The following is a 22556-nucleotide window of genomic DNA, read 5'->3' on the forward strand; positions in this document are numbered from 1 at the left end:
TGAAATTCCCAAAAATATTTTTGCCACAAAAAATGCATCCTACACCCCTGAAAGTTTAGAATATGTTAGCAGCCCAAAAAAGGCCTTAAATGCATCTTAGGCCTGCAGAAATATAGAAAACTTTGAAGGCCCAAAAAAGCGGTTTAGAGGCATCCTAGACCCCCTAAAGTCCAAAAAATGATGGTGGCCTAAAAACTGTGTCAGATAGCTCTGAATATCCCAAAAACATCTGCGAACTTAAAAGGGCATTAACCCGCATCCCCGACCACTGAAATTCCCAAAAATATTTTTTGTCACAAAAAATGCATCCTACACCCCTGAAAGTTTAGAATATGTTAGTAGCCCAATAAGGCCCCAAAATGCACCTTAGGCCTGCAAAAATGTTGAAAACTTTGAATGCCCAAAAAAGGGGTTTACAGGCATCCTAGACCCCCTAAAGTCCAGAAAATATTGGTGACCCAAAAATTGTGCCAGAGAGCTCTGAATATCCCAAAAACATTTGCGAACTTAAAAGGGCATTAACCCGCATCCCAGACCACTGAAATGCCCAAAAATATTTTTGTCAAAAAAAATGCATTCTACACCCCTGAAAGTTCAGAATGTGTTAGTAGCCCAAAAAGGCCTCAAATGCATCTTAGGCCTGCAAAAATGTTGAAAATTTTGATGGCCCAAAAAAATGGGTTTACAGGCATCCTAGACGCCCTAAAGTCCAGAAAATATTGGTGGCCCAAAAACTGTGCCAGAGAGCTCTCCATGTCCCAAAATAATTTGCAGCCTGAAAAGGGCATTAACTCGCACCCAAGACCACTGAAATTCCCCAAAATATTTTTTGTCACAAAAAATGCATCCTACACCCCTGAATGTTCAGAATATGTTAGCAGCCCAAAAAAGGCCTCAAAATGCATTTTAGGCCTGCAAAAATGTTGAAAACTTTGAAGGCCTAAAAAGGGGTTTACAGGCATCCTAGACCCCCTAAAGTCCAGAAAATATTGGTGGCCCAAAAACTGTGCCAGAGAGCTCTGAATATCCCAAAAACATTTGCAGCCTGAAAGGGGCATTAACCCGCATCCCGGACCACTGAAATTCTCAAAAATATTTTTGTCACAAAAAATGCATCCTACACCCCTGAAAGTTCAGATTATGTTAGCAGCCCAAAAAGGCCACAAAATGCATCTTAGGCCAGCAAAAATGTTGAAAACTTTGAAGGCCCAAAAAATGGGTTTACAGGCTTCCTAGACCCCCTAAAGTCCAGAAAATATTGGTGGCCTAAAAACTGTGTCAGATAGCTCTGAATATCCCAAAAACATTTGCAGCCTGAAAGGGGCATTAACCCGCATCCCAGACCACTGAAATTCCCAAAAATATTTTTGCCACAAAAAATGCATCCTACACCCCTGAAAGTTTAGAATATGTTAGCAGCCCAAAAAAGGCCTTAAATGCATCTTAGGCCTGCAGAAATATAGAAAACTTTGAAGGCCCAAAAAAGCGGTTTAGAGGCATCCTAGACCCCCTAAAGTCCAAAAAATGATGGTGGCCTAAGAACTGTGTCAGATAGCTCTGAATATCCCAAAAACATCTGCGAACTTAAAAGGGCATTAACCCGCATCCCAGACCACTGAAATTCCCAAAAATATTTTTGGCACAAAAAATGCATCCTACACCCCTGAAAGTTCAGACTATGTTAGCAGCCCAAAAAGGCCTCAAAATGCATCTTAGGCCTGCAAAAATGTTGAAAACTTTGAAGGCCCAAAAAAGGGGTTTACATTCATCCTAGACCCCCTAAAGTCCAGAAAATAAAGGTGGCCCAAAAACTGTGCCAGAGAGCTCTCCATGTCCCAAAATAATTTGCAGCCTGAAAGGGGCATTAACCCGCACCCTAGACCACAGAAATTCCCAAAAATACCTTTGGCACAAAAAATGCATCCTACACCCCTGCATGTTCAGAATATGTTAGCAGCCCAAAAAAAGCCTCAAAATGCATCTTAGGCCTGGAAAAATGTTGAAAACTTTGAAGGCCTAAAAAAGGGGTTTACAGGCATCCTAGACCCCCTAAAGTCCAGAAAATATTGGTGGCCCAAAAACTGTGCCAGAGAGCTCTGAATATCCCAAAAACATTTGCGAACTTAAAAGGGCATTAACCCGCATCCCAGACCACTGAAATTCCCAAAAATATTTTTGGCACAAAAAATGCATCCTACACCCCTGAAAGTTCAGAATATGTTAGCAGCCCAAAAAGGCCTCAAAATGCATCTTAGGCCTGCAAAAATGTTGAAAACTTTGAAGGCCCAAAAAAGGGGTTTACAGGCATCCTAGACCCCCTAAAGTCCAGAAAATAAAGGTGGCCCAAAAACTGTGCCAGAGAGCTTTCCATGTCCCAAAATAATTTGCAGCCTGAAAGGGGCATTAACCCGCACCCTAGACCACAGAAATTCCCAAAAATACCTTTGGCACAAAAAATGCATCCTACACCCCTGCATGTTCAGAATATGTTAGCAGCCCAAAAAAAGCCTCAAAATGCATCTTAGGCCTGCAAAAATGTTGAAAACTTTGAAGGCCCAAAAAGGGGGTTTAGAGGCATCCTAGACCCCCTAAAGTCCAGAAAATGTTTGTGGCCTAAAAACTGTGTCAGATAGCTCTGAATATCCCAAAAACATTTGCGAACTTAAAAGGGCATTAACCCGCATCCCAGACCACTGAAATTCCCAAAAATATTTTTGTCACAAAAAATGCATCCTACACCCCTGAAAGTTCAGAATATCTTAGCAGCCCAAAAAGGCCTCAAAATGCATCTTAGGCCTGCAAAAATGTTGAAAACTTTGAAGGCCCAAAAAGGGGTTTACAGGCATCCTAGACCCTCTAAAGTCCAGAAAATATTGGTGGCCTAAAAACTGTCAGATAGATCTAAATATCCCAAAAACATTTGCAGCCTGAAAGGGGCATTAACCCGCTTCATAGACCACTAAAATTCCCAAAAATATTTTGGCACAAAAAATGCATCCTACACCCTTGAAGTTCAGTATATGTTAGCAGCCCAAAAAAGGCCTCAAAATGCATCTTAGGCCTGCAAAAATGTTGAAAACTTCTAAGGTCCAAAAAAGTGGTTTACAGGCATCCTAGACCCCCTAAAGTCCAGAAAATGTTGGTGGCCAAATAACTGTGCCAGAGAGCTCTGCATGTCCCAAAATCAGTTGCAGCCTGAAAGGGGAATTAACTTGCATCCTAGACCACTGAAATTCCCAATAATATTTTGCAACAAAAATGCATCCTACACCCCTGAATATTCAGGATATGTTAATAGCCCAAAATAGGCCTTAAAATGCATTTTAGTCCTGCAAAAATGTTGAAAACTTTGAAGGCCCAAAAAAGGGGTTTACAGGCATCCTAGACCCCCTAAAGTGTAGAAAATGTTGGAGGCCCAAAAACTGTGCCAGAGAGCTCTCCATGTCCCAAAATCATTTGCAGCCTGAAAGGGGCATTAACCCTCATCCTAGAGCACTGAAATTCCCAAAAATACTTTTGGCACAAAAAATGCATCCTACACCCCTGAATATTCAGGATATGTTATAGCACAAAATAGGCCTAAAAATGCATCTTAGGCCTGCAAAAATGTTGAAAACTTTGAAGGCCCAAAAAAAGGGTTTACAGGCATCCTAGACCCTCTAAAGTCCAGAAAATATTGGTGGCCTAAAAACTGTCAGATAGATCTAAATATCCCAAAAACATTTGCAGCCTGAAAGGGGCATTAACCCGCTTCATAGACCACTAAAATTCCCAAAAATATTTTGGCACAAAAAATGCATCCTACACCCCTGCAAGTTCAGAATATGTTAGCAGCCCAAAAAAGGCCTTAAAATGCATTTTAGGCCTGCAAAAAGGTTGAAAACTTTGAAGGACCAAAAAAGGGGTTTACAGGCATCCTAGACCCCCTAAAGTCGAGAAAATATTGGTGGCCCAAAAACTGTGCCAGAGAGCTCTCCATGTCCCAAATCCATTTGCAGCCTGAAAGGGGCATTAACCCGCTTCATAGACCACTAAAATTCCCAAAAATATTTTGGCACAAAAAATGCATCCTACACCCCTGCAAGTTCAGAATATGTTAGCAGCCCAAAAAAGGCCTTAAAATGCATTTTAGGCCTGCAAAAAGGTTGAAAACTTTGAAGGACCAAAAAAGGGGTTTACAGGCATCCTAGACCCCCTAAAGTCGAGAAAATATTGGTGGCCCAAAAACTGTGCCAGAGAGCTCTCCATGTCCCAAATCCATTTGCAGCCTGAAAGGGGCATTAACCCCCATTCTAGACCACTAAAATTCCCAAAAATAGTTTTGGCACAAAAAAGGCATCCTAATCCCCTGAAAGTTCAGAATATGTTAGCAGCCCAAAAAAGGCCTTAAAATGCTTCTTAGGCATGCAAAAATGTTAAAAACTTTGAAGGCCCAAAAAAGGGGTTTACAGGCATCTTAGACCCCCAAAAGTCCAGAAAATGTTGGTGGCCAAAAAACCGTACCAGAGAGCTCTGCATGTCCCAAAATCAGTTGCAGCCTGAAAGGGGCATTAACTTGCATCCTAGACCACTGAAATTCCCAATAATATTTTGCAAAAAAAATGCATCCTACACCCCTGAATATTCAGGATATGTTAATAGCCCAAAATAGGCCTTAAAATGCATCTTAGGCCTGCAAAAATGTTGAAAGCTTTTAAGGCCCAAAAAAGGGGTTTACATGCATCCTAGACCCCCTAAAGTCCAGAAAATGTTGGTGGCCCAAGAACTGTGCCAGAGAGCTCTCCATGTCCCAAAATCATTTGCAGCCTGAAAGGGGTATTAACCCGCACTCTAGACCATTGAAATTCCCAAAAACATTTTGGCACAAAAAATGCATCCTACACCCCTGAAAGTTCAGAATATGTTAACAACCCAACAAAGGCCTAAAAATGCATCTTAGGCCTGCAATAATGTTGAAAACTTTGAAGGCCCAAAAAAGGGCTTTAGAGGCATCCTAGACCCCCTAAATCCAGAAAATGTTGGTGTCCCAAAAACTGTGCCAGAGAGCTCTGCATGTCCCAAAATCATTTGCAGCCTGAAAGGGGCATTAACCCGCTTCATAGACCACTAAAATTCCCAAAAATATGTTGGCACAAAAAATGCATCCTACACCCCTGCAAGTTCAGAATATGTTAGCTGCCCAAAAAAGGCCTCAAAATGCATTATAGGCCTGCAATAATGTTGAAAACTTTGAAGGCCCAAAAAAGGGGTTTACAGGCATCCTAGTCCCACTAAAGTCCAGAAAATATTAGTGGCCTAAAAACTGTGTCAGATAGCTCTGAATATCCCAAAAGGGGCATTAACCCGCATCCCGGACCCCTGAAATTCCCAAAAATATTTTTTGCACAGAAAATGCATCCTACACCCTTGAAAGTTCAGTATATGTTAGCAGCCCAAAAAAGGGCTAAAAATGCATCTTAGGCCTGCAAAAATGTTGAAAACTTTGACGGCCCAAAAAAGGGGTTTACAGGCATCCTAGACCCCCTAAATCCAGAAAATGTTGGTGGCCCAAAAACTGCCAGAGAGCTCTGCATGTTCCAAAATCATTTGCAGCCTGAAAGGGGCATTAACCCGCATCCTAGACCACTGAAATTCCCAAAACTATTTTGGCACAAAAAATGCATCCTACACCCCTGAAAGTTCAAAATATGTTAGCAGCCCAAAAAAGGCCTTAAAATGCATCTTAGGCCTGCAAAAATGTTGAAAACTTCTATGGTCCAAAAAAGGGGTTTACAGGCATCCTAGACCCCCTAAAGTCCAGAAAATGTTGGTGGCCCAAAAACTGTGCCAGAGAGCTCTCCATGTCCCAAAATCATTTGCAGCCTGAAAGGGGCATTAACCCACATCCTAGACCACTGAAATTTCCAAAAATACTTTTGGCACAAAAAATGCATCCTACACCCCTGAAAGTTCAGAATATGTTAGCAGCCCAAAAAGGCCTTAAAATGCATTTTAGGCCTGCAAAAATGTTGAAAACTTTGAAGGCCCAAAAAGGGGTTTACAGGCATCCTAGACCCTCTAAAGTCCAGAAAATATCGGTGGCCTAAAAACTGTCAGATAGATCTAAATATCCCAAAAACATTTGCAGCCTGAAAGGGGCATTAACCCGCTTCATAGACCACTGAAATTTCCAAAAATACTTTTGGCACAAAAAATGCATCCTACACCCCTGAAAGTTCAGAATATGTTAGCAGCCCAAAAAGGCCTTAAAATGCATTTTAGGCCTGCAAAAAGGTTGAAAACTTTGAAGGACCAAAAAAGGGGTTTACAGGCATCCTAGACCCCCTAAAGTCGAGAAAATATTGGTGGCCCAAAAACTGTGCCAGAGAGCTCTCCATGTCCCAAATCCATTTGCAGCCTGAAAGGGGCATTAACCCCCATTCTAGACCACTAAAATTCCCAAAAAAACTTTTGGCACAAAAAATGCATCCTAATCCCCTGAAAGTTCAGAATATGTTAGCAGCCCAAAACAGGCCTTAAAATGCTTCTTAGGCATGCAAAAATGTTAAAAACTTTGAAGGCCCAAAAAAGGGGTTTACAGGCATCTTAGACCCCCAAAAGTCCAGATAATGTTGGTGGCCAAAAAACCGTGCCAGAGAGCTCTGCATGTCCCAAAATCAGTTGCAGCCTGAAAGGGGCATTAACTTGCATCCTAGACCACTGAAATTCCCAATAATATTTTGCAACAAAAATGCATCCTGCACCCCTGAATATTCAGGATATGTTAGTAGCCCAAAATAGGCCCTAAAATGCATTTTAGGCCTGCAAACATATTGAAAACTTTTAAGGCCCAAAAAAGGGGTTTACAGGCATCCTAGACCCCCTAATGTCCAGAAAATGTTGGTGGCCCACAAACTGTGCCAGAGAGCTCTCCATGTCCCAAAATCATTTGCAGCCTGAAAGGGGCATTCACCCGCATCCTAGACCACTGAAATTCCCAAAAACACTTTTGGCACAAAAAATGCATCCTACACCCTTGAAAGTTCAGTATATGTTAATAGCCCAAAATAGGCCTTAAAATACATCTTAGGCCTGCAAAAATGTTGAAAACTTTTAAGGCCCAAAAAAGGGGTTTAGAGGCATCCTGGACCCCCTAAAGTCCAGAAAATGTTAGTGGCCTAAAAACTGTGTTAGATAGCTCTGAATATCCCAAAAACATTTGCAGCCTGAAAGGGGCATTAACCTGCATCCCGGACCCCTGAAATTCCCCAAAAAATGTTGCCACAAAAAATGCATCCTACACCCTTGAAAGTTCAGTATATGTTAGCAGCCCAAAGAAAACCTTAAAATGCATCTTAGGCCTGCAAAAATGATGAAAACTTTGAAGGACCAAAAAAGGGGTTTACAGGCATCCTAGACCCCCTAAAGTCCAGAAAATATTGGTGGCCTAAAAACTGTGTCAGATAGCTCTGAATATCTCAAAAACATTTGCAGCCTGAAAGGGGCATTAACCCGCATTCTAGACCACTGAATTTCCCAAAAATACTTTTGGCACAAAAAATGCATCCTACACCCCTGAATATTCAGGATATGTTATAGCACAAAATAGGCCTAAAAATGCATCTTAGGCCTGCAAAAATGTTGAAAACTTTGAAGGCCCAAAAAAAGGGTTTACAGGCATCCTAGACCCCCTAAAGTCCAGAAAATATTGGTGGCCTAGAAACTGTGTCAGATAGCTCTGAATATCCCAAAAACATTTGCAGCTTGAAAGGGGCATTAACCCGCTTCATAGACCACTAAAATTGCCAAAAACATTTTGCCACGAAAAATGCATCCTACACCCCTGCCAGTTCAGAATATGTTAGCAGCCCAAAAAAGGCCTTAAAATGCATTATAGGCCTGCATGCAAAAAGGTTGAAAAGGACCAAAAAAGGGGTTTACAGGCATCCTAGACCCCCTAAAGTCCAGAAAATATTGGTGGCCCAAAAACTGTGTCAGAGAGCTCTCCATGTCCCAAAATCATTTGCAGCCTGAAAAGGGGTATTAACCCGCACCCTAGACCATTGAAATTCCCAAAAATATTTTTGGCACAAAAAATGCATCCTACACCCCTGAAAGTTCAGAATATGTTAACAACCCAACAAAGGCCTAAAAATGCATCTTAGGCCTGCAATAATTTTGAAAACTTTGAAGGCCCAAAAACGGGGTTTAAAGGCATCCTAGACCCCATAACGTCCAGAAAATGTTGGTGGCCTAAAAACTGTGTCAGATAGCTCTGAATATCCCAAAAACATTTGCAGCCTGAAAGGGGCATTAACTTGCATCCTAGACCACTGAAATTCCCAATAATATTTTGCAACAAAAATGCATCCTACACCCCTGAATATTCAGGATATGTTAATAGCCCAAAATAGGCCTTAAAATGCACCTTAGGCCTGCAAAAATGTTGAAAACTTTTAAGGCCCAAAAAAGGGGTTTACAGGCATCCTAGACCCCCTAAAGTCCAGAAAATGTTGGTGGCCCAAAAACTGTGCCAGAGAGCTCTGCATGTCCCAAAATCATTTGCAGCCTGAAAGGGGCATTAACTTGCATCCTAGACCACTGAAATTCCCAAAAATACTTTTGGCACAAAAATGCATCCTAATCCCCTGAAAGTTCAGAATATGTTAGCAGCCCAAAAAAGGCCTTAAAATGCATCTTAGGCCTGCAAAAATGTTGAAAACTTCTAAGGTCCAAAAAAGGGGTTTACAGGCATCCTAGACCCCCTAAAGTCCAGAAAATGTTGGTGGCCAAAAAACCGTGCCAGAGAGCTCTGCATGTCCCAAAATCAGTTGCAGCCTGAAAGGGGCATTAACTTGCATCCTAGACCACTGAAATTCCCAATAATATTTTGCAACAAAAATGCATCCTGCACCCCTGAATATTCAGGATATGTTAATAGCCCAAAATAGGCCTTAAAATGCATCTTAGACCTGCAAAAATGTTGAAAACTTTGAAGGCAAAAAGGGGTTTACAGGCATCCTAGACCCCCTAAAGGCTAGAAAATGTTGGTGGCCCAAAAACTGTTCCAGAGAGCTCTGCATGTCCCAAAAATCATTTGCAGCCTGAAAGGGGCATTAACTTGCATCCTAGACCACTGAAATTCCCAAAAATATTTTGCAACAAAAATGCATCCTACACCCCTGAATATTCAGGATATGTTAGTAGCCCAAAATAGGCCTTAAAATTCATCTTAGGCCTGCAAACATGTTGAAAACTTTTAAGGCCCAAAAAAGGGGTTTACAGGCATCCTAGACCCCCTAATGTCCAGAAAATGTTGGTGGCCCAAAAACTGTGCCAGAGAGCTCTCCATGTCCCAAAATCATTTGCAGCCTGAAAGGGGCATTAACCCGCATCCTAGACCACTGAAATTCCCCAAAACACTTTTGGCACAAAAAATGCATCCTACACCCTTGAAAGTTCAGTATATGTTAATAGCCCAAAATAGGCCTTAAAATGCATCTTAGGCCTGCAAAAATGTTGAAAAGTTTTAAGGCCCAAAAAAGGGGTTTAGAGGCATCCTAGACCCCCTAAAGTCCTGAAAATGTTGGTGGCCTAAAAACTGTATTAGATAGCTCTGAATATCCCAAAACCATTTGCAGCCTGAAAGGGGCATTAACCCGCATCCCGGACCCCTAAAATTCCCCAAAACAGTTTTGCCACAAAAAATGCATCCTAAACCCTTGAAAGTTCAGTATATGTTAGCATCCCAAAAAAGGCCTTAAAATGCATCTTAGGCCTGCAAAAATGATGAAAACTTTGAAGGACCAAAAAAGGGGTTTACAGGCATCCTAGACCCCCTAAAGTCCAGAAAATATTGGTGGCCTAAAAACTGTGTCAGATAGTTCTGAATATCTCAAAAACATTTGCAGCCTGAAAGGGGCATTAACCCGCATTCTAGACCACTGAATTTCCCAAAAATACTTTTGGCACAAAAAATGTATCCTACACCCCTGAAAGTTCAGAATATGTTAATAGCCCGAAATAGGCCTTAAAATGCATTTTAGGCCTGCAAAAATGTTGAAAACTTCTAAGGTCCAAAAAAGGGGTTTACAGGCATCCTAGACCCCCTAAAGTCATGAAAATGTTGGTGGCCAAAAAACTGTGCAGAGAGCTCTGCATGTCCCAAAATCAGTTGCAGCCTGAAAGGGATATTAACTTGCATCCTAGACCACTGAAATTCCCAATAATATTTGGCAACAAAAATGCATCCTACACCCCTGAATATTCAGGATATGTTAATAGCCCAAAATAGGCCTTAAAATGCATTTTAGGCCTGCAAAAATGTTGAAAACTTTGAAGGCCCAAAAAAGGGGTTTACAGGCATCCTAGACCCCCTAAAGTCTAGAAAATGTTGGTGGCCCAAAAACTGTGCCAGAGAGCTCTGCGTGTCCCAAAAATCATTTGCAGCCTGAAAGGGGCATTAACTTGCATCCTAGACCACTGAAATTCCCAAAAATATTTTGCAACAAAAATGCATCCTACACCCCTGAATATTGAGGATATGTTAGAAGCCCAAAATAGGCCTTAAAATGCACATTAGGCATGCAAACATGTTGAAAACTTTTAAGGCCCATAAAAGGGGTTTACAGGCACCCTAGAGCCCCTAATGTCCAGAAAATGTTGGTGGCCCAAAAACTGTGCCAGAGAGCTCTCCATGTCCCAAAATCATTTGCAGTCTGAAAGGGGCATTACCCCACATCCTAGACCACTGAAATTCCCAAAAACACTTTTGGCACAAAAAATGCATCCTACACCCTTGAAAGTTCAGTATATGTTAATAGCCTAAAATAGGCCTTAAAATGCATCTTAGGCCTGCAAAAATGTTGAAAACTTTTAAGGCCCAAAAAAGGGGTTTAGGGGCATCCTAGACCCCCTAAAGTCCATAAAATGTTGGTGGCCTAAAAACTGTGTTAGATAGCTCTGAATATCCCAAAAACATTTGTAGCCAGAAAGGGGCATTAACCCGCATCCCGGACCCCTGAAATTCCCCAAAGAAAATTTGCCACAAAAAATGCATCCTACACCCTTGAAAGTTCAGTATATGTTAGCATCCCAAAAAAGGCCTTAAAATGCTTCTTAGGCCTGCAAAAATGATGAAAACTTTGAAGGACCAATAAAGGGGTTTACAGGCATCCTAGACCCCCTAAAGTCCAGAAAATATTGGTGGCCTAAAAACTGTGTCAGAAAGCTCTGAATATCTCAAAAACATTTGCAGCCTGAAAGGGGCATTAACCCGCATTCTAGACCACTGAATTTCCCAAAATACTTTTGGCACAAAAAATGTATCCAACACCCTTGAATATTCAGGATATGTTATAGCACAAAATAGGCCTTAAAATGCATCTTACGCCTGCAAAAATGTTGAAAACTTTTAAGGCCCAAAAAGGGGTTCACAGGCATCCTAAACCCCCTAAACTCCAGAAAATGTTGGTGGCCCAAAAACTGTGCCAGAGAGCTCTGCATGTCCCAAAATCATTTGCAGCCTGAAAGGGACATTAACTTGCACCCTAGACCACTGAAATTCCCAAAAATATTTTGCAACAAAAAATGCATCCTACACCCCTGAATGTTCAGGATATGTTAGTAGCCCACAGAAGGCCTTAAAATGCATCTTACACCTGCAAAAATGTTAAAAACTTTTAAGGCCCAAAAAAGGGATTTACAGGCATCCTAGACCCCCTAAAGTCCAGAAAATGTTGGTGGCCCAAAAACTGTGCCAGAGAGCTCTGCATGTCCCAAAAATCATTTGCAGCCTGAAAGGGGCATTAACTTGCATCCTAGACCACTGAAATTCCCAAAAATATTTTGCAACAAAAATGCATCCTACACCCCTGAATATTGAGGATATGTTAGAAGCCCAAAATAGGCCTTAAAATGCACATTAGGCCTGCAAACATGTTGAAAACTTTTAAGGCCCAAAAAAGGGGGTAACAGGCATCCTAGAGCCCCTAATGTCCAGAAAATGTTGGTGGCCCAAAAACTGTGCCAGAGAGCTCTCCATGTCCCAAAATCATTTGCAATCTGAAAGGGGCATTAACCCGCATCCTAGACCACTGAAATTCCCAAAAACACTTTTGGCACACAAAATGCATCCTACACCCTTGAAAGTTCAGTATATGTTAATAGCCCAAAATAGGCCTTAAAATGCATCTTAGGCCTGCAAAAATGTTGAAAAGTTTTAAGGCCCAAAAAAGGGGTTTAGAGGCATCCTAGACCCCCTAAAGTCCAGAAAATGTTGGTGGCCTAAAAACTGTATTAGATAGCTCTGAATATCCCAAAAACATTTGCAGCCTGAAAGGGGCATTAACCCGCATCCCGGACCCCTGAAATTCCCCCAAAAAGTTTTGCCACAAAAAATGCATCCTACACCCTTGAACGTTCAGTATATGTTAGCATCCCAAAAAAGGCCTTAAAATGCATCTTAGGCCTGCAAAAATGATGAAAACTTTGAAGGACCAAAAAAGGGGTTTACAGTCATCCTAGACCCCCTAAAGTCCAGAAAATATTGGTGGCCTAAAAACTGTGTCAGATAGCTCTGAATATCTCAAAAACATTTGCAGCCTGAAAGGGGCATTAACCCGCATTCTAGACCACTGAATTTCCCAAAAATACTTTTGGCACAAAAAATGTATCCTACACCCCTGAAAGTTCAGAATATGTTAATAGCCCGAAATAGGCCTTAAAATGCATCTTAGGCCTGCAAAAATGTTGAAAACTTCTAAGGTCCAAAAAAGGGGTTTACAGGCATCCTAGACCCCCTAAAGTCATGAAAATGTTGGTGGCCAAAAAACTGTGCAGAGAGCTCTGCATGTCCCAAAATCAGTTGCAGCCTGAAAGGGGCATTAACTTGCATCCTAGACCACTGAAATTCCCAATAATATTTTGCAACAAAAATGCATCCTACACCCCTGAATGTTCAGGATATGTTAGTAGCCCACAGAAGGCCTTAAAATGCATCTTACACCTGCAAAAATGTTAAAAAATTTTAAGGCCCAAAAAAGGGGTTTACAGGCATCCTAGACCCCCTAAAGTCCAGAAAATGTTGGTGGCCCAAAAACTGTGCCAGAGAGCTCTCCATGTCCCAAAATCATTTGCAGCCTGAAAGGGGCATTAACCCGCATCCTAGACCACTGAAATTCCCAAAAACACTTTTGGCACAAAAAATGCATCCTACACCCTTGAAAGTTCAGTATATGTTAATAGCCTAAAATAGGCCTTAAAATGCATCTTAGGCCTGCAAAAATGTTGAAAACTTTTAAGGCCCAAAATAGGGGTTTAGGGGCATCCTAGACCCCCTAAAGTCCATAAAATGTTGGTGGCCTAAAAACTGTGTTAGATAGCTCTGAATATCCCAAAAACATTTGTAGCCAGAAAGGGGCATTAACCCGCATCCCGGACCCCTGAAATTCCCCAAAGAAAATTTGCCACAAAAAATGCATCCTACACCCTTGAAAGTTCAGTATATGTTAGCATCCCAAAAAAGGCCTTAAAATGCTTCTTAGGCCTGCAAAAATGATGAAAACTTTGAAGGACCAATAAAGGGGTTTACAGGCATCCTAGACCCCCTAAAGTCCAGAAAATATTGGTGGCCTAAAAACTGTGCCAGAGAGCTCTGCATGTCCCAAAATCAGTTGCAGCCTGAAAGGGGAATTAACTTGCATCCTAGACCACTGAAATTCCCAATAATATTTTGCAACAAAAATGCATCCTACACCCCTGAATATTCAGGATATGTTAATAGCCCAAAATAGGCCTTAAAATGCATTTTAGGCCTGCAAAAATGTTGAAAACTTTGAAGGCCCAAAAAAGGGGTTTACAGGCATCCTAGACCCCCTAAAGTCTAGAAAATGTTGGTGGCCCAAAAACTGTGCCAGAGAGCTCTCCATGTCCCAAAATCATTTGCAGCCTGAAAGGGGCATTAACCCGCATCCTAGAGCACTGAAATTCCCAAAAATACTTTTGGCACAAAAAATGCATCCTACACCCCTGAATATTCAGGATATGTTATAGCACAAAATAGGCCTAAAAATGCATCTTAGGCCTGCAAAAATGTTGAAAACTTTGAAGGCCCAAAAAAAGGGTTTACAGGCATCCTAGACCCCCTAAAGTCCAGAAAATATTGGTGGCCTAGAAACTGTGTCAGATAGCTCTGAATATCCCAAAAACATTTGCAGCTTGAAAGGGGCATTAACCCGCTTCATAGACCACTAAAATTCCCAAAAACATTTTGCCACGAAAAATGCATCCTACGCCCCTGCCAGTTCAGAATATGTTAGCAGCCCAAAAAAGGCCTTAAAATGCATGATAGGCCTGCATGCAAAAAGGTTGAAAAGGACCAAAAAAGGGGTTTACAGGCATCCTAGACCCCCTAAAGTCCAGAAAATATTGGTGGCCCAAAAACTGTGTCAGAGGGCTCTCCATGTCCCAAAATCATTTGCAGCCTGAAAAGGGGTATTAACCCGCACCCTAGACCATTGAAATTCCCAAAAATATTTTTGGCACAAAAAATGCATCCTACACCCCTGAAAGTTCAGAATATGTTAACAACCCAACAAAGGCCTAAAAATGCATCTTAGGCCTGCAATAATTTTGAAAACTTTGAAGGACCAAAAACGGGGTTTAGAGGCATCCTAGACCCCATAACGTCCAGAAAATGTTGGTGGCCTAAAAACTGTGTCAAATAGCTCTGAATATCCCAAAAACATTTGCAGCCTGAAAGGGGCCTTAACTTGCATCCTAGACCACTGAAATTCCCAATAATATTTTGCAACAAAAATGCATCCTACACCCCTGAATATTCAGGATATGTTAATAGCCCAAAATAGGCCTTAAAATGCACCTTAGGCCTGCAAAAATGTTGAAAACTTTTAAGGCCCAAAAAAGGGGTTTACAGGCATCCTAGACCCCCTAAAGTCCAGAAAATGTTGGTGGCCCAAAAACTGTGCCAGAGAGCTCTCCATGTCCCAAAATCATTTGCAACCTGAAAAGGGCATTAACTCGCACCCAAGACCACTGAAATTCCCCAAAATATTTTTTGTCACAAAAAATGCATCCTACACCCCTGAAAGTTCAGAATATGTTAGCAGCCCAAAAAAGGCCTCAAAATGCATCTTAGGCCTGCAAAAATGTTGAAAACTTTGAAGGCCTAAAAAAGGGGTTTACAGGCATCCTAGACCCCCTAAAGTCCAGAAAATATTGGTGGCCCAAAAACTGTGCCAGAGAGCTCTGAATATCCCAAAAACATTTGCAGCCTGAAAGGGGCATTAACCCGCATCCCGGACCACTTAAATTCCCAAAAATATTTTTGTGACAAAAAATGCATCCTACACCCCTGAAAGTTCAGAATATGTTAGCAGCCCAAAAAGGCCACAAAATGCATCTTAGGCCAGCAAAAATGTTGAAAACTTTGAAGGCCCAAAAAAGGGGTTTACAGGCATCCTAGACCCCCTAAAGTCCAGAAAATATTGGTGGCCTAAAAACTGTGTCAGATAGCTCTGAATATCCCAAAAACATTTGCAGCCTGAAAGGGGCATTAACCCGCATCCCAGACCACTGAAATTCCCAAAAATATTTTTGTCACAAAAAATGCATCCTACACCCCTGAAAGTTTAGAATATGTTAGTAGCCCAAAAAGGCCTCAAAATGCACCTTAGGCCTGCAAAAATGTTGAAAACTTTGAAGGCCCAAAAAATGGATTTACAGGCATCCTAGACCCCCTAGAGTCCAGAAAATATTGGTGGCCCAAAAACTGTGCCAGAGAGCTCTGAATATCCCAAAAACATTTGCGAACTTAAAAGAGCATTAACCTGCATCCCAGATGACTGAAATTCCCAAAAATATTTTTTTGCACAAAAAATGCATCCTACACCCCTGAAAGTTCAGAATATGTTAGCAGCCCAAAAGGCCTCAAAATGCATCTTAGGCCTGCAAAAATGTTGAAAACTTTGAAGGCCCAAAAAAGGGGTTTACAGGCATCCTAGACCCCCTAAAGTCCAGAAAATGTTGGTGTCCCAAAAACGGTGCCAGAGAGCTCTGCATGTCCAAAAATCATTTGCAGCCTGAAGGGGGCATTAACCCGCTTCATAGACAACTAAAATTCCCAAAAATATTTTGGCACAATAAATGCATTCTACACCCTGAATATTCAGGGTATGTTAGCAGCCCTAAAAGGCCTCAAAATGCATCTTAGGCCTGCAAAAATGTTGAAAACTTTTAAGGCCCAAAAAGGTGGTTTACAGGCATCCTAGACCCCCTAAAGTCCAGAAAATGTTGGTGGCCCAAAAACTGTGACAGAGAGCTCTGCATGTCCAAAAATCATTTGTAGCCTGAAAGGGGCATTAACCCGCATTCCAGACCCCTGAAATGTCCAAAAATATTTTTGGCACAAAAAATGCATCCTACACCCCTGAAAGTTCAGAATATGTTAGCAGCCCAAAAAAGCCTTAAAATGCATCTTAGGCCTGCAGAAATGTAGAAAACTTTGAAGGCCCAAAAAAGCGGTTTAGAGGCATCCTAGACCCCCTAAAGTCCAGAAAATGTTGGTGGCCCAAAAACTTTGCCAGAGAGCTCTCCATGTCCCAAAATCATTTGCAGCCTGAAAAGGGCATTAACCCCCATCCCAGACCACTGACATTCCCCAAAATATTTTTGTCACAAAAAATGCATCCTACACCCCTGAATGTTCAGAATATGTTAGCAGCCCAAAAAAGACCTCAAAATGCATCTTAGGCCTGCAAAAATGTTGAAAACTTTGAAGGCCTAAAAAAGGGGTTTACAGGCATCCTAGACCCCCTAAAGTCCAGAAAATGATGGTGGCCTAAAAACTGTGCCAGAGAGCTCTGCATGTCCCAAAATCATTTGCAGCCTGAAGGGGGCATTAACCCGCTTCATAGACAACTAAAATTCCCAAAAATATTTTGGCACAAAAAATGCATCCTACACCCTTGAAAGTTCAGTATATGTTAGCAGCCCAAAAAAGGCCTAAAAATGCATCTTACGCCTGCAAAAATGTTGAAAACTTTGAAGGCCCAAAAAGGGGGTTTAGAGGCATCCTAGACCCCCTAAAGTCCAGAAAATGTTTGTGGCCTAAAAACTGTGTCAGATAGCTCTGAATATCCCAAAAACATTTGCGAACTTAAAAGGGCATTAACCCGCATCCCAGACCACTGAAATTCCCAAAAATATTTTTGTCACAAAAAATGCATCCTACACCCCTGAAAGTTCAGAATATCTTAGCAGCCCAAAAAGGCCTCAAAATGCATCTTAGGCCTGCAAAAATGTTGAAAACTTTGAAGGCCCGAAAAAGGGGTTTACAGGCATCCTAGACCCCCTAAAGTCCAGAAAATAAAGGTGGCCCAAAAACTGTGCCAGAGAGCTATCCATGTCCCAAAATAATTTGCAGCCTGAAAGGGGCATTAACCCGCACCCTAGACCACAGAAATTCCCAAAAATACCTTTGGCACAAAAAATGCATCCTACACCCCTGCATGTTCAGAATATGTTAGCAGCCCAAAAAAAGCCTCAAAATGCATCTTAGGCCTGCAAAAATGTTGAAAACTTTGAAGGCCTAAAAAAGGGGTTTACAGGCATCCTAGACCCCCTAAAGTCCAGAAAATATTGGTGGCCCAAAAACTGTGCCAGAGAGCTCTGAATATCCCAAAAACATTTGCAGCCTGAAAGGGGCATTAACCCGCATCCCGGACCACTGAAATGCCCAAAAATATTTTTGTCACAAAAAATGCATCCTACACCCCTGAAAGTTTAGAATATGTTAGTAGCCCAAAAAGGCCTCAAAATGCACCTTAGGCCTGCAAAAATGTTGAAAACTTTGAAGGCCCAAAAAAGGGGTTTACAGGCATCCTAGATCCCCTAAAGTCCAGAAAATATTGGTGGCCCAAAAACTGTGCCAGAGAGCTCTGAATATCCCAAAAACATTTGCGAACTTAAAAGGGCATTAACTCGCATCCCAGACCACTGAAATTCCCAAAAATATTTTTGGCACATAAAATGCATCCTACACCCCTGAATGTTCAGAATATGTTAGCAGCCCAAAAAAGGCCTCAAAATGCATTTTAGGCCTGCAAAAATGTTGAAAACTTTGAAGGCCTAAAAAAGGGGTTTACAGGCATCCTAGACCCCCTAAAGTCCAGAAAATATTGGTGGCCCAAAAACTGTGACAGAGAGCTCTGCATGTCCAAAAATCATTTGTAGCCTGAAAGGGGCATTAACCCGCATCCCAGACCCCTGAAATGTCCAAAAATATTTTTGGCACAAAAAATGCATCCTACACCCCTGAAAGTTCAGAATATGTTAGCAGCCCAAAAAAGCCTTAAAATGCATCTTAGGCCTGCAGAAATGTAGAAAACTTTGAAGGCCCAAAAAAGCGGTTTAGAGGCATCCTAGACCCCCTAAAGTCCAGAAAATGTTGGTGGCCCAAAAACTTTGCCAGAGAGCTCTCCATGTCCCAAAATCATTTGCAGCCTGAAAAGGGCATTAACCCCCATCCCAGACCACTGACATTCCCCAAAATATTTTTGTCACAAAAAATGCATCCTACAGCCCTGAAAGTTCAGAATGTGTTAGTAGCCCAAAAAGGCCTCAAAATGCATCTTAGGCCTGCAAAAATGTTGAAAACTTTGAAGGCCCAAAAAAGGGGTTTACAGGCATCCTAGACCCCCTAAAGTCCAGAAAATATTGGTGGCCCAAAAACTGTGCCAGAGAGCTCTGAATATCCCAAAAACATTTGCAGCCTGAAAGGGGTATTAACCCGCATCCCAGACCACTGAAATTCCCAAAAATATTTTTGGCACAAAAAATGCATCCTACACCCTTGAAAGTTCAGTATATGTTAGCAGCCCAAAAAAGGCCTAAAAATGCATCTTAGGCCTGCAAAAATGTTGAAAACTTTGAAGGCCTAAAAAAGGGGTTTACAGGCATCCTAGACCCCCTAAAGTCCAGAAAATATTGGTGGCCCAAAAACTGTGCCAGAGAGCTCTCCATGTCCCAAAATAATTTGCAGCCTGAAAAGGGCATTAACTCGCACCCAAGACCACTGAAATTCCCCAAAATATTTTTTGTCACAAAAAATGCATCCTACACCCCTGAATGTTCAGAATATGTTAGCAGCCCAAAAAAGCCTTAAAATACATCTTAGGCCTGCAGAAATGTAGAAAACTTTGAAGGCCCAAAAAAGCGGTTTAGAGGCATCCTAGACCCCCTAAAGTCCAGAAAATGTTGGTGGCCCAAAAACTTTGCCAGAGAGCTCTCCATGTCCCAAAATCATTTGCAGCCTGAAAAGGGCATTAACCCCCATCCCAGACCACTGACATTCCCCAAAATATTTGTGTCACAAAAAATGCATCCTACAGCCCTGAAAGTTCAGAATGTGTTAGTAGCCCAAAAAGGCCTCAAAATGCATCTTAGGCCTGCAAAAATGTTGAAAACTTTGAAGGCCCAAAAAAGGGGTTTACAGGCATCCTAGACCCCCTAAAGTCCAGAAAATATTGGTGGCCCAAAAACTGTGCCAGAGAGCTCTGAATATCCCAAAAACATTTGCAGCCTGAAAGGGGTATTAACCCGCATCCCAGACCACTGAAATTCCCAAAAATATTTTTGGCACAAAAAATGCATCCTACACCCTTGAAAGTTCAGTATATGTTAGCAGCCCAAAAAAGGCCTAAAAATGCATCTTATTCCTGCAAAAATGTTGAAAACTTTGAAGGCCTAAAAAAGGGGTTTACAGGCATCCTAGACCCCCCAAAGTCCAGAAAATATTGGTGGCCCAAAAACTGTGCCAGAGAGCTCTCCATGTCCCAAAATAATTTGCAGCCTGAAAAGTGCATTAACTCGCACCCAAGACCACTGAAATTCCCCAAAATATTTTTTGTCACAAAAAATGCATCCTACACCCCTGAATGTTCAGAATATGTTAGCAGCAAAAAAAAGGCCTCAAAATGCATCTTAGGCCTGCAAAAATGTTGAAAACTTTGAAGGCCTAAAAAAGGGGTTTACAGGCATCCTAGACCCCTTAAAGTCCAGAAAATGATGGTGGCCTAAAAACTGTGCCAGAGAGCTCTGCATGTCCCAAAATCATTTGCAGCCTGAAGGGGGAATTAACCCGCTTCATAGACAACTAAAATTCCCAAAAATATTTTGGCACAAAAAATGCATCCTACACCCTTGAAAGTTCAGTATATGTTAGCAGCCCCAAAAGGCCTAAAAATGCATCTTACGCCTGCAAAAATGTTGAAAACTTTGAAGGCCCAAAAAGGGGGTTTAGAGGCATCCTAGACCCCCTAAAGTCCAGAAAATGTTTGTGGCCTAAAAACTGTGTCAGATAGCTCTGAATATCCCAAAAACATTTGCGAACTTAAAAGGGCATTAACCCGCATCCCAGACCACTGAAATTCCCAAAAATATTTTTGTCACAAAAAATGCATCCTACCCCCCTGAAAGTTCAGAATATCTTAGCAGCCCAAAAAGGCCTCAAAATGCATCTTAGGCCTGCAAAAATGTTGAAAACTTTGAAGGCCCGAAAAAGGGGTTTACAGGCATCCTAGACCCCCTAAAGTCCAGAAAATAAAGGTGGCCCAAAAACTGTGCCAGAGAGCTATCCATGTCCCAAAATAATTTGCAGCCTGAAAGGGGCATTAACCCGCACCCTAGACCACAGAAATTCCCAAAAATACCTTTGGCACAAAAAATGCATCCTACACCCCTGCATGTTCAGAATATGTTAGCAGCCCAAAAAAAGCCTCAAAATGCATCTTAGGCCTGCAAAAATGTTGAAAACTTTGAAGGCCTAAAAAAGGGGTTTACAGGCATCCTAGACCCCCTAAAGTCCAGAAAATATTGGTGGCCCAAAAACTGTGCCAGAGAGCTCTGAATATCCCAAAAACATTTGCAGCCTGAAAGGGGCATTAACCCGCATCCCGGACCACTGAAATGCCCAAAAATATTTTTGTCACAAAAAATGCATCCTACACCCCTGAAAGTTTAGAATATGTTAGTAGCCCAAAAAGGCCTCAAAATGCACCTTAGGCCTGCAAAAATGTTGAAAACTTTGAAGGCCCAAAAAAGGGGTTTACAGGCATCCTAGACCCCCTAAAGTCCAGAAAATATTGGTGGCCCAAAAACTGTGCCAGAGAGCTCTGAATATCCCAAAAACATTTGCGAACTTAAAAGGGCATTAACTCGCATCCCAGACCACTGAAATTCCCAAAAATATTTTTGGCACAAAAAATGCATCCTACACCCCTGAATGTTCAGAATATGTTAGCAGCCCAAAAAAGGCCTCAAAATGCATTTTAGGCCTGCAAAAATGTTGAAAACTTTGAAGGCCTAAAAAAGGGGTTTACAGGCATCCTAGACCCCCTAAAGTCCAGAAAATATTGGTGGCCAAAAAACTGTGCCAGAGAGCTCTGAATATCCCAAAAACATGTGCAGCCTGAAAGGGCCATTAACCCGCATCCCAGACCTCTGAAATTTCCAAAAATATTTTTGGCACAAAAAATGCATCCTACACCCCTGAAAGTTCAGAATATGTTAGCAGCCCAAAAAAGGCCTTAAATGCATCTTAGGCCTGCAGAAATATAGAAAACTTTGAAGGCCCAAAAAAGCGGTTTAGAGGCATCCTAGACCCCCTAAAGTCCAGAAAATGATGGTGGCCCAAAAACTGTGCCAGAGAGCTCTGAATATCCCAAAAACATTTGCGAACTTAAAAGGGCATTAACCCGCATCCCAGACCACTAAAATTCCCAAAAATATTTTTGGCACAAAAAATGCATCCTACACCCCTGAAAGTTCAGAATATGTTAGCAGCCCAAAAAGGCCTCAAAATGCATCTTAAGCCTGCAAAAATGTTGAAAACTTTGAAGGCCCAAAAAAGGGGTTTACAGGCATCCTAGACCCCCTAAAGTCCAGAAAATGTTGGTGTCCCAAAAACGGTGCCAGAGAGCTCTGCATGTCCCAAAATCATTTGCAGCCTGAAGGGGGCATTAACCCGCTTCATAGACAACTAAAATTCCCAAAAATATTTTGGCACAAAAAATGCATTCTACACCCCTGAATATTCAGGATATGTTAGCAGCCCAAAAAGGCCTCAAAATGCATCTTAGGCCTGCAAAAATGTTGAAAACTTTGAAGGCCCAAAAAAGGGGTTTACAGGCATCCTAGACCCCCTAAAGTCCAGAAAATATTGGTGGCCCAAAAACTGTGACAGAGAGCTCTGCATGTCCAAAAATCATTTGTAGCCTGAAAGGGGCATTAACCCGCATCCCAGACCCCTGAAATGTCCAAAAATATTTTTGGCACAAAAAATGCATCCTACACCCCTGAAAGTTCAGAATATGTTAGCAGCCCAAAAAAGCCTTAAAATGCATCTTAGGCCTGCAGAAATGTAGAAAACTTTGAAGGCCCAAAAAAGCGGTTTAGAGGCATCCTAGACCCCCTAAAGTCCAGAAAATGTTGGTGGCCCAAAAACTTTGCCAGAGAGCTCTCCATGTCCCAAAATCATTTGCAGCCTGAAAAGGGCATTA

This window comes from Ambystoma mexicanum, chromosome 11 (genome assembly GCF_040938575.1).
Source record: "Ambystoma mexicanum isolate Mex_15411 chromosome 11, UKY_AmexF1_1, whole genome shotgun sequence".
In the NCBI taxonomy this organism is placed as follows: domain Eukaryota; kingdom Metazoa; phylum Chordata; class Amphibia; order Caudata; family Ambystomatidae; genus Ambystoma; species Ambystoma mexicanum.